This window comes from Amblyraja radiata, chromosome 1 (genome assembly GCF_010909765.2).
Source record: "Amblyraja radiata isolate CabotCenter1 chromosome 1, sAmbRad1.1.pri, whole genome shotgun sequence".
NCBI classification, from domain to species: domain Eukaryota; kingdom Metazoa; phylum Chordata; class Chondrichthyes; order Rajiformes; family Rajidae; genus Amblyraja; species Amblyraja radiata.
In genome coordinates, this window is record NC_045956.1 from 77,592,649 (window position 1) to 77,606,085 (window position 13,437).

The window sequence follows — 13,437 nt, forward strand, 5'->3', positions numbered from 1 at the left end:
TCAAGTGGAAGGGCAGAGGCTAGAGAAAAAACACCCATCTCATAGTCATTAAGTCTGCATGTACTTCAATTCATAAATTGTCAACCTCTTCTTAATGTAAATGAGATTACGTTACTAAGTTACTACCATAAATTAGTTCAAGTTCACATACACCAATTGATTTCAACATAAACATCAACCATTTCTCACTGCGATGGAAGCCAATAAAGTGCAGTCAATATTCCTCCGTTCTCCCGTGGTCGGGGCCTGGAAACTGCCACTACAGACAGCACTATTTACAGCCTCACCCCCACGGAGATGATCCGAACACACTCCGCGGCTCTGCGTTTGCAAATTGGCCGCTTCTTAACGGAGACCACGGCTTCACTATGTTAAGTACATAGGCCCCGCGGTTGGAGCACTTTTTCTCGGTAAGTGATCGCAGGCAGCTCTGAGATTAGATGTTAAAGAACACTTATTAAACTTCAACAAGCTGGTATTAGTGACAATTTTTAATTTACTTTGTTGTGGAAACACATAGTTTAGGCCCTCAACTTCATGAATGAATAATGAATGAATGTACAGCATCCAAATCTCATTTTTTCAAATTATAAAATGGTGCAATTAAATTAATTAAAATCCATACAGATTAATTTTCATAAATTCAGACTTTAGATCTTACCTTTCAGTTCCAGTTGATTCACAATGTTTCAATCAGTACAAGTCCTCTCAGCCATGATGTGTGCTCCCTGCCTAGCTGGCCTGACACAAAGCATGTGATCGGCAAATTGGCGTCTGACTCAATGTTAAACGTGCGTTTATTGGACAAAAGCTACTCGAAAAATTTCAGGTTTTTCTCAAATTTATTAAAAATGTGCAGGTTTTGTTCTTGACGAGTTTCAGGGATGGTTTATATATTTTTACACTATGTTAAATTTTAATGTTCCGTGAGTTGGGTCACAAACTTGCACAAAAAATCTCCTCGGCCCACAGACTATGTCAGTTTAGTTTATTGTCATGTGTACCGAGGTACAGTGAAAAGCTTTTGTTGTGTGCTATCCAGTCAGCAGAAAGACAATACGTGATTACAATCGGTTCATTTAGTGTATAGATACATAAGGGAATAACGTTCAGTGCAAGGTAAAACCAGCAAAGTCCGATCAAGGATAGTCCGAGTGTCATCAATGAGGTAGACAGTTCAGCACTGGTTGTGGAAGCATGATTAATTTGCCTGATAACAGCTGGGAAGAACCTGTCACTGAATCAGGAGGTGTGCTGTTTTCAAACTTCTATACCTTTGCCTGAAGGGAGAGGGGAGAAGAGGGTGTGGCCAGGGTGTGACTCGTCCTTGATTATGCTGCTGAACTTGCTGAGGCAGCGTGAGGTATAAATGGAGTCAATAGAAGGGAGGTTGGTTGTGCGATGGTCTGGGCTGCATCCACATTTCACTGCAATTTCTTGTGGTCTTATAGACAATAGGTGTAGGAGTAGGCCATTCGGCCCTTCGAGCCAGCACCGCCATTCAATGTGATCATGGCTGATCATCCACAATCAGTACCCCATTCCTGCCTTCTCCCCATATCCCCTGACTCCACTATAAGAGCCCTCTTGAAAGTGTCCAGAGAACCAGCCTCCACCGCCCTCTGAGGCAGAATTCCACAGACTCTCAACTCTCTGTGTGAGAAACTGTTTCCTCATCTACGTTCTAAATGGCTTGCCTGTTATTCCTAAATTCTTGGATGGAGCTGCTCCCAAACCAAGCTGTGATGCAGCTGTGTGATTTGTTAAGCAGAGCTCAACACAGCAAGACTGCCAGGGGACAGATCACATTTTAATTTGTACCCAATTTCCTTTGCAATCTCTATCCCAAGGCAAAATACCCTATTGGCAATAGAACTCCATTTAATTAAAGGCACACACATTTTACGAATGATGTTAAGGCCTGATAGTTTGCAGGGGGGAGCAGCCAGTCTTAAACTTGATAATTCCTTCTCCAAAAATCTCTGCATTTCTAATACCCATATCAGTCATTTTATTACCTGATTTAACGTCACTTTTAAGGCTTAGTATAAATTATGGTTAATTAATCTCCTGAACTACCTGGCAACCTTTTGTTGTGTTATAGATACTTTATCAATGCAAATTTGATTACGATTTCCAGAATATATTGTTTTAGAAGCAGGCAGAAGTAATTTTGCATCAACTACTGGAATGTGCTTCTTTAGTAGGTGTACAACCTTGCTTGCAATTATAAAGCTCAAGTAATATGTTTGCACAGATCATGGAGGGTTTACTATCTATCTATCTTCTATCTATATTACTAAAAGTCTGTTCTTGACCGGTTTTGGCCATCTGCGCTGCAATTTCCGAGAGAACGCCGCCACCTACGGCCGTCATTTTTGGCCACCTTGCTCAGAGCCCCGCTCCGCCATATGTGTGCCGAGGATTTTTCCCGTAGATGAAAAATGACAGAGATATTAATGATTTTACAAAATTCCCCATTCTCTCTGTTTCCCCTGCTGGCGGCAGGGGGGAGGGACTATAAAACCAGGAAGTGGTGTGCCTCAATCAGTGTCTGCAAGCTGGAGGAAGGCAGAGGGTCACGTTTCTCCTTAGTGTCCTTAGTGGTTCTAAAACGCTTGCAGAGTGGTTCTAAAATGTTTGCAAAAAGTGTTTATTGGTTCTAAAATGTTTGCAAAAAGTGTCTCTTTTGGTTCTACAATGCTTGCAGAATGTGTCTTTTTTGGTTCTAAAATGTTTTTTTAGGTTCTCCCCCCCCCCTTTCCTCTCCTCCCCCTCTCACCCCCCTCTCTCTCCCCCTCTCCTCCCCCTCTCCTCCTCCCCCTCTCCTCCTCCCCCTCTCCTCCTCCCCCTCTCCTCCTCCCCCCCCTCTCCTCCCCCCTCACCTCCCCCCCCTCTCCTCCCCCCCCTTTCCTCTCTCCCCACCTCACCCCTCCTCTCCTCTCCTCCCTCTCTTCTCCCCCTCTTCTCCCCCTCTTCTCCCCCCTCTCATCTCCCCCCTCTCCTCTCCCCCCCCTCTCCTCCCCCCCCTCTCCTCCCCCCCTCTCCTCCCCCCCCCTCTCCTTCCCCCCCTCTCCTCTCCACTCCGCCCTCTCTCTCTCTCTCCCCTCTTTTTCTCCCCCCTCCCCTCCACACACCCCTACCCCCTTCCCTCCACCCTCCCTGCTCCCCACCACTCCCCCTCCCCTCTCAGCACACCCTCTCTCTCCCCCTTTCCCCTCTCTCCCCCTCACTCCCCTCTCTCTCCCCCCCTCCCCCCTCCCTCTCTGTGTCTCTGTCTCTCTCTCTCTCTGCCTCTGCCCCTTCTCTCTCTGCCCTCACTCTCTACCCCCGCCCGCCACCCCCCCCCTCTCTAGATGTGACTGCAAGTTGGGGGCTATGCGTCAGTAGATAGGGTGTTATGGGGTAAAAGGAGCAAATTAATAATATTAATATAATATCAAGGGGGTAATTAGCGTGAGTGCGGGGGGGATAGTTAGTGTGTGTGACGCTGCGTGCCGCCTCCCCCCCCCACAACCGCACGTTGGGGGAACAGACCCAACGGGTCGGCACTTGGTCTAGTTATAATATAAATGTTTATGCATAATAAAAATAGTAGAACGTCATGGTTTGTCCCACTAACCCCATCTACTGACTGCATAGTGTAGTAAATATTTGCTAATCATTGCTCCAATTCTCTCTGAGGGTGGGGTGTAGTAGAATTAGAAAGTCCAAAATCAACCCAAAAATAATAAAATGGAAAGGACCAACAAAGCCCACGAGACAGGGATGGCATTGTGTCAATAACCTAACTGTTTGACTTTCCTATTAACTCAGTCAGAAAACATTCTCTTCACGCAGGCACTTTGAGCTTCTACAGATTGGCTGAAATTCTGGAAAAACAGTGCAACGGTCTCTTCCAAAGCGTCTGAAGAGTTTCCAATACTCTTTCATCAAAAACATCTGCTCGTCTTAAAAATTTAATAGGAGTTGTATTCTGCTTTGTATACACAGACTGCAATCAGTGCTAAATCGATATTTGTGATGTTGTTCACAAACAAGATCAGACATTCCTTTACCAATAATCACAAGTTTTACACGGGTATCTGGAAGCACCAGCAGGAAGTCTATTGCTGCCCATTGAGCTGAAATCCAAGATGTGTTTCTGGCTTCAGGAAGGAATGGGAGAACATAATAGAAAATGGCTAGACGAGACTGCAGATGCTGGAATCTTCGAGAAAACTGATGATAGCAAATGGGCACTATAAATGAAATGAGGAATTGAAACAAGGCCAAAGTAACTTAAAAATATATTGTTTAATAATTATCAGTCTGGCTGTATTGAAAATACACTTACCGCTGTTGGTAGATAAAGTTCAGTTGTACTTCTATGTGCCTAGAACGGTACTGACAAAGCTCTACTTGTTCATGTTGCATCCTTCAGCTGAGATTTAAACCAAGTTTTTGTTTACATGCTTGCATGGTTCAAGAGAAATTAAACTCCCAGAATATTGTTATAGCATCCAGCCGATCATTTATCCCCACAGTAAACATCAGGCAAGTTCCTCATAGCGACCAAATGTCCTCACATATTAACAGGGACGGTCTCAAAAGCACTTCACCTTGAGATCTTTGGAAAGAAACATTCAACAAATGGTCTTTAAAATCGATGTTTCCACTGGACATGGTTGTAGGCAAGTACATGCTCTATCGTGTACATGTTATTTTCAGCTGCGGTTTTGCAATGTTTAGACAAAACTTATTTTGAGCACCATAAAAAGAATACTTTCAGGTTACATTACGGCTTGGTTTGGGAACAGCTCTGTCCAAGGATGAAATAAATTGTTGTAGATGTAACTGAGTTCATCATACAGACCAGACTTCCCACATTGACTCCATCTACACTTCACATCATTTTCTCTTCTCCCTGCTCCCATCAGGCAGAAGTGGGCAGCAGTAGAGAGGCTGCCTTACAGAGCCGAAGTCCCAGGTTTGATCCGGACACAGGTGATTACTAAAGTCTGATCTTGACCGCTTTTGGCTCACTGTGCTGTGATTTCGGAGAGAACGCTGCCACCTACGGCCGTCATTTTTGGCCACCTCGCTCATAGCCCCCCTCCGCCTTCCTGGACCAGAGGAATTTTCCCATCGATGAATAATCAGAGAGATATTAATGTTTTTTAAAATATTGCAATTCTCTCTGCTGCCCCTGCTGGTGGGAGGGGGGAGGGACTATAAAACCCGGAAGTGGTGTGCCTCACTCAGTCTCTGCAAGATGGAGGAAGCCAGAGGGTCACGTGTCTCTGAGCTCTGAATAACACTAAACACATGTCTACTCAACTGCGAGTGCCCTCAATGTGGTTTGAAAATGAAAATATGGTTGGTTTGAAGTAAACAGGCACTACATGCAAATGATTGTTTGGGGGGTTTGGGTTGAAGTAAAAAGGCACTGCATGCAAATGGTTGTTTGGGGGGTTTGGGTTGAAGTGAAAAGGCACTGCATGTAAGTGGTTGTTTGGGGGGTTTGGGTTGAAGTAAAAAGGCACTGCATGCAAATGGTTGTTTCGGGGGTTTGGGTTGAAGTGAAAAGGCACTGCATGCAAATGGTTGTTTGGGTTGAAGTGAAAAGGCACTGCATGCAAATGGTTGTTTGGGGGGTTTGGGTTGAAGTGAAAAGGCACTGCATGCAAATGGTTGTTTGGGGGGTTTGAGTTGAAGTGAAAAGGCACTGCATGCAAATGGTTGTTTGTCTAAACTTGACAACTTCCTATTTGCACTATATTGATTTTAGATAAAACGCTACCACTTACGGCTGTGATTTTTAGCCATCTTTCCCAGTCCCCCTCTGCTCACCAGATGCAGAGGATTCTTCCCATCAATGAAAAACAAAATGTTATTAGTGTTTTAAAAATGTTGGGAATCTCTCTCCTGTCAATCATGCCATGAAGGCCACACCTTTTCCGGTGGGGGAGGAAGGATTTTAAAACCCGGAAGTGTGGGTGTGGCTCAGTCTCTGCATGATAGGGGAGGGAGAGGTCACGACTGTCTGAGCTGCGAATCAACTGAACACACTGAATGTCTACTGAACTGTGAGTGTGGTGTTTTGTGTGGTTTTATGGTGATTTTTATGGTGGTTTCACCCTGCTTGAAAAGGTATGAAACTGCATTTGAATGTGGTGGCCTTGCATGAAATGGTATGAAACTGCATTTGAATTTGGTGGACATGCACCGTCCTTGAAATGGTATGAAACTGCACTTGAATTTAGTGGCCTTGCACCCTCCTTGAAATGGTATGAAACTGCACTTGAATTTAGTGGCCTTGCACCCTGCTTGAAGTGGTATGAAACTGCATTTGAATTTGGTGGCCTTGCACCCTGCTTGAAGTGGTTGGAAACTGCACATGAATTCGGTGGCCTTGCAGCCTGCTTGAAGTGGTAGGAAACTGAACCTGAATTCGGTGGCCTTGCACCCTGCTTGAAGTGGTATGAAACTGCACTTGAATATGGTGGCCTTGTCAAAAGTCAAAGTAGCCTTTATTGTCATTCTGACCTTGCGGTCTGAACGAAATTTTGTTGCCTTGCAGTCCTACATATAGTACAAAATGACAAAAACACACAATAAACACAAATTAACATCCACCACAGTGAGTTCACCAGGCACCTCCTCACTGTGATGGAAGGCAAAAGTCTTAAGTCTTTGTCTCATCCCTTCTTATTCTCCCTCTGCGCCGAGGCGATCCAGGTTTCAGATGTTGTGACCCAGCCGGGCGATGGTAAGTAATGTCAGTCCTGCGGCTGAATCCGAGCTCCGCGAACGGGCCGGTTCAACTCCGCGGCCCGGGGTGGTCGAAGCTGCAACCCTCCAGTCCAGCGGACGCAGCTGTTGTTGCGGGAGCTCTGGAGAACAGGTCCGAAACCTGTGACCTGCGAGCTCCCGACACTGGGCCCGCAGGCGGGTCGGGTGGCCACTGCCGCCGGAACACTGCCCCAGCTCTGAGGCCGGGTCGCCGCTGCCGCTGCCCCAGCTCCGAGGCCGGGTGGCCGCTGCCCCAGCCCCAGCCCCAGCTCCGAGGCCGGGTGGCCGCTGCCCCAGCTCCGAGGCCGGGTCGCCGCTGCCACTGCCCCAGCTCCAAGGCCGGATCTCTGCTGCTGTCGGAACACCACAGCTCCGGAGTCGGACCGCTGCCGCTGGAACGCTGCCCCAGCTCCGCGGCCGCCAGCTCCGCTATTAGGCCTCGGCGGAGACGGAGACGGGGGATACGACAAGAAAAGTCGCATCCCCCCCCGAAGGAAGAGACTAAAAACATGTTTCTCCCCCCACCCACACACATACAGAACCTAATAAACCAAAGATTAACTAGAACAGGACAAAAAAACAACAAAAAAGAAAAAAAACAGACGGACTGCCGGCGAGCCGCAGCTGCTAAGGCAGCGCCGCCACCTTGCACCCTGCTTGAAATGGTAGGAAAATGGATTTGAATTTGGTGGCCTTGCACTCTGCTTGAAATTGAATTTCAAGGAATATCCGTGAGTTAACTGCCAGCCCACCAGCCGTGAGTGAGCTGCCAGCACATCAGGCTTGAGGGACTGAGCTGCCGCCCCAAGAATCCATTTGGCCCACAATGTCCATACTAGCTCTCTGGAGACCAGTAGTCCCTGCAGCCAACAACACCCATACCAGCGCTCCAGAAAGCCCCCCCCCCCCCCGGCCACCAATATTGGAATTGGTGGAGAGGTGGAATATTGCGTCGGGGGACCAGATATTGCGTCGGGGGACCAGCCCTCCCGTGTGAACATGGGATCCAACGGGTCCCACTTAGTCTAGTTCTACGCTATGTGTCTTCCTCTTTGCTCCTCCTATTGTGCTTGAGATTGAACTAATTATATCTATGACTGGTGTCTGTATGGATAGTATGAATAATTAAGCTTTTCACTGTACCTCAGAACGTGTGATAATGAACCTAAACATTTGTTTTGTATTATTGCGTTGAAGGGCCTGTAAAAATGCAGCAAGTAAGAATTTAATTGTCCCGATCCTGCTAAATATAACAATTAAACTCTCTTAAAACGGGGATGCAAGTGACTGCAGTTGCTGGAATGTTAAGCAAAGGCTGGAGGATCTAAGTGGGTCAGGCAGCATTGGTAGAGAGAAATGGACAGATAACGTTTTGGGTTGGGACCTATTTTGAACATCTTGAGTTTCAAGAGGTTACATAAATTATTTGAAGATCACAAAGAACCACTCCATGACACAGAAATTGTATCATGCATTAGGAACATTTCTTGAGAGATATGAAATGCTGAGATGCAGCTGTGATCGTCAACTCGGAAGTATCACTGTAAAGGGTGGGAAGATATCGATATAATTAAAAGTCTCATCTTGACCACTTCCTGTCTGCGCTGTATATTTTAGAAAAAACACTACCCTGTATCGCTGTGATTTTTGGCCATCTTACTCACACAGTCCTCCTCCGCTGCGCCAGCCCCAAGGATTTTTCCCATCAATGAAAAATAGAAAAATTATGAGTGTTTAAAAAAACCTTGATCAGATGATTGGTCCTCTCACCTGTCAATCACTGCGATTAAGGTAACTGCCCTTCCTGGGAGGGGGGAGGGGCAGGACTATAAAACCCCAGATGCCTGGACATGAGTCAGTCACTCTGCAAGATCATGAGGGAGAGGCCACGACTGTCATTCTAAGCTGTGAATCAACTGAACTGTGAGTCTGCAATGTACTTGCAATAAATGATTTGTTAGCCTTTAATGAAAATGCCATGAGTTGTTTGGCCTGCTGCCCTGCATGTGCTTGAAAGTGCAATGCTTAATTGGAAATGAAATGACAATGCCATGAGTTGTTTGGCCTGCTGCCATGCCTGTGCTTGAAACTGCAATGCTTTATTAGGTCCGACTGTCTGGAAGGAATAAATGCTTTATTAGGTCCGACTGTGTTTGGAAAGAATAAATGCTTTGTTAGGTCTGACTGTGTTTGGAAGGAATAAAATCGCTTTATTAGGACCGACTGTGTTTAGTCCAAAAGTCCTGCTCATTTCATGCATCCCAGGGTCCTCGGGGAGGTGGCTCTAGAAATAGTGGACGCATTGGTGATCATTTTCCAATGTTCAATAGATTCAGGATCAGTCCCTGTGGATTGGAGGATAGCTAATGTTATCCCACTTTTCAAGAAAGGAGCGAGAGAGAAAACGGGGAATTACAGACCAGTTAGCCTGACTTTGGTGGTGGGAAAAATGCTGGAGTCAATTATTTAAAGAGGTAATAATGGGGCATTTGGATTAGTCCAAGTCAGCATGGATTTATGAAAGGAAAATCATGCTTGACTAATCTTCTGGAATTTTTTGAGGATGTGACAAGTAAAATGGATGAAGGGGAGTCAGTGGATGTAGTGTATCTAGACTTTCAGAAAGCCTTTGATAAGGACCCGCACGGGAGACTGGTGGCTAAAATTAGAGCACATGGTATTGGGGGTAGGGTGTTGACATGGATAGAAAATTAATTGGCAGACAGGAAGCAAAGAGTAGGAGTGAACGGGTCCTTTTCAGAATGGCAGGCAGTGGCGAGTGGAGTGCTGCAAGGCTCGGTGTTGGGGCCGCAACTGTTTACCATATATATTAATGATTTGGAAGAGGGAATTAGGAGCAACACTAGCAAGTTTGCGGATGACACAAAGCTGGGTGGCAGTTTGAACTGTGAAGAGGATGTTAGGAGGTTGCAGGGTAACCTGAACAGGTTGAGTGAGTGGGCAGATCCGTGGCAGATGCAGTATAATATAGATAAATGTGAGGTTATTCACTTTGGTAGAAAAAACAAGGGGGCAGATTATTATCTCAATGGGGTTAGATTAGGTAAGGGGGAGGTGCAGCGAGACCTCGGTGTCGTTGTACATTGAAGGTTGGTGTGCAAGTACAGCAGGCAGTGAAGAAAGCTAATGGAATGTTGGCCTTCATAACAAGAGAATTTCAGTATAGGTGTAGAGGTTCTTCTGCAGTTGTATAGGGTTCTGGTGAGACCACATCTGGAGTATTGCATACATTTTTGGTCTCCTTATTTGAGGAAGGACATCCTTGTGATTGAGGCAGTGCAGCATAGGTTCATGAGATTGGTCCCTGGGATGGCGGGACTGTCATATGAGGAAAGATTGAAAAGACTGGGCTTGTATTCACTGGAGTTTAGAAGGATGAGGGGGCATCTTTTAGAAACATATAAAATTATAAAACGACTGGATAAGCTAGATGCAGTAAAAATGTTCCCAATGTTGGGCGAGTCCAGAACCAGGGGCCACAGTCATAGAATAAAGGGGAGGTCATTTAAGACTGAGGTGAGAAAAAACTTTTTCACCCAGAGAGTTGTGAATTTGTGGAATTCCCTGCCACAGACGGCAGTGGAGGCCAAATCACTGGATGGATTTAAGAGAGAGTTAGATAGAGCTCTAGGGGCTAGTGGAATCGAGGGATATGGGGAGAATGCACGCACGGGTTATTGATTGGGGACGATCAGCCATGATCGCAATGAATGGCGGTGCTGGCTCGAAGGGCCGAATGGCCGCCTCCTGCACCTATTTTCTATGTTTCTATATGCATTGATATTTAACAAGAATACTTAGAAAAAGAATAAGGATGGGCGAGGTTAAAGGGCCTGTCCCACTTTCCTGAGTCCTCTGCCGAGTTGAAAGGACCTTAAGATTTTTGTGATCTACGAAAGTTGCAATTTTTCTCCTCCCGACTATCTTTTTATTCGTGGACTTTTTTGTCATGCTGGAAAAAACGTCCCGACTTACCTGATGCCCCGAATACCTACGGCTTGCTTAACGAGCCACTACAATATATCTACGGACTCCTATGGACATTCTCCGAGTTTGAATCAAGGGGAAAACTCGGTAGAATTTGTGAGTAACTCGGGAAAGTAGGACAGGCCCTTTAATGTCACAACTAAGTGCATATAAAAAAGACATAATTAGAAAAATAGAGAAAATATTAACATTAACCAATTCTTATTTAGAATTAAAAAATAAACTTCTGGATGTTATGTTTTGTGGGCGAACATTTGTCCTTGTAATTAGTATTAAATATTTCAGTAATCCAAATATTGAATGATTTGAAGATCACAAATCTTATACAGCAGGGTATTGGTTACTTTTTTTTCTTCCTATGATACAATCACTGAATACTGATGCCCAAATTGACAACATCCGCCTAAGGACCGCATAATGTAAATAGTGTTCCCTAATTCATCACGCGTTATATCCAATTTGTTATCAAAACGCATGTAAATGTAAATACCACGGTTGTTGAATGAATAACGGGTAATGACAAGTCAGGGTATAGGAGGGAGAATTAAATTCTTTGTTTTTTTTTAATTTGTGTTTTTATTAGAAGCAATGTACAGTAGTATAAACCGCGGCATATGACAAAATACATTTTGTGTACAACTTCTCTTTTAAATTTAACAAGAAAAAGGTAGAGCAAGAGAGAGAGAGCGAGAACAAGAAAGAGTGAAGAGTGAAGGAAGTAGTGATGTGTAAACCCCTAGAGTACCCGATGGGCAGTCCAGGGGTGAACAAGTGATAGCCTGTAGAAAAATAGAGACAAAAACCCATAAAATTATTTTTAAAAAGAAGAAAAAAAAAAGAAAATAAACAGAAAACAAGGGGGAAAAAAGGGACCCTTGTGTAGGGATATACCTGCTTCATATCTCACCACACCCATCACCCAGTTCGTGAATCGCTTTATTTCCAGAGTTGTGTTGCACCATACTATACTTGGAATAAATCAATAAAAGGAGACCATGTCTTTAAAAATTGCTCTGATTTTCCTGCTAAGACGAGTCTCATATCTTCAAGATGTAGCGTCTCAGACATGCTTGTGATCCACATTTTAAGCGTTGGGGTGGATGCATTTTTCCAGGGAGAATTAAATGACAAGTAATGACAAGTCAGGGTATAGGAGGGAGAATTAAATTCTGATTGAAACGAGTCAGAACAATAACTTTGCACTCAACATCAGTAAGACAAAGGTGTCGATTGTTGACTTTAGATGGGGAGAACCGAGGATCCATGAACCTGTCTTTATTGTGGGTTGGTGGTGGATAAATGTCAAGTTCCTGGGCATGCATATCTGCGAAGATCTATTCTGGTCATAGCACATTGATGCAATCATAAAGACAGCCCATCAACACCTCTTCCTTAGAAAATTGAGGAGATTTACTACAATCAATTCATATTCTCTTGAACTTTTCCAGATGGATGGAAGAGACCATATTGACTTGTTGCATTGCAGCCTGGTTTGGCAACTAAAAAACCCTGGGACTATAAGGAGATTATAAAAGGTAGTGGAACCCACGCAGTCCGTCACAGGTATTGACCTCCCCACCATCAAAGGGATCTATTGGAAGCCCTGCTTCAAAAAGGCAGCCAGCATCAAAGACCCACGCCAACCTGGCCGCTCTCTCATACACAATATAATTTATTTGTCACTTGAACCTCATAGAGGCTCAAATGAAATGTTGTTTCTGCAGTCATACACACAAGAAAAAAAGACCCAAGACACAACACAATTTACACAGGCATCCATCACAGCGCATCTCCTCCTCGCTGTGATGGAAGGCAAAAAAACTTATCTCTCCCCTGCACTCCCCATTCCCCTCCCGATGTCAGAGTCAAAGCCCCCGGCGGGCGATGGCAATTGTCCCGCGGCCATTAACGCCGCGCCGGGTGATGCAACGCCCTGCTCCGGGTCTTGTTGTTGGAGCCCCCGGCGGGCGTTAGCAAAGTCCTGCAGCCGTTGAAGCCGCGCCGGGCGGTGATGTAAGGCCCCGCTCCAGGCACTCCTCGACCCCGCGACTCGGGCAGGTGAAGTCGCCGTTGCGGAAGCCCCGAAAAGCGGTCTCCCAGCAGGGACCCGTGGGCTCCTGGTGTCACTGTCCACCGGACCTGCGGTAAGCCTCTGAATCCCCAGGGTCGGGTCGCAGCAGCGCACCACCACCGCTCCGAACACGGCCAGCTCTACGATGGTGAGTAGGTCCGCAGCTCCGCGACTGGAGCCCTAGGTCGTTCCTGCCGGAGGCCGCTCCACGTTGCAGCCCCAATGACAACGGAGACCAGACAGGGAAAAGGTTGGGTTCTCCGTGCAGGGGAAAGATTTTAAAAGTCCCCCCCCCCCCCACACCACACACACACCCCATCAAAAAAAAATAAAAACTACATTAAAACGGGACAAAAAATAACAAAAAGACAGACGGACTGCAGAGGCCGCTGCGACGTGAGTTCATTTCACTCCTACCACCAGGAAGAAGGTGGTGGTGGCCTGTCGGTAACGACGATGGAGGGACTGGGAACCACCAGGAAGAAGGTACAGGAGTCTATAAACCAGGTTCAATAATAGCTTCTTCCAAACAATCAGCAGGCTCCTGACCACACTAACCCCACCTTTGAACTGTGGACTGTCGT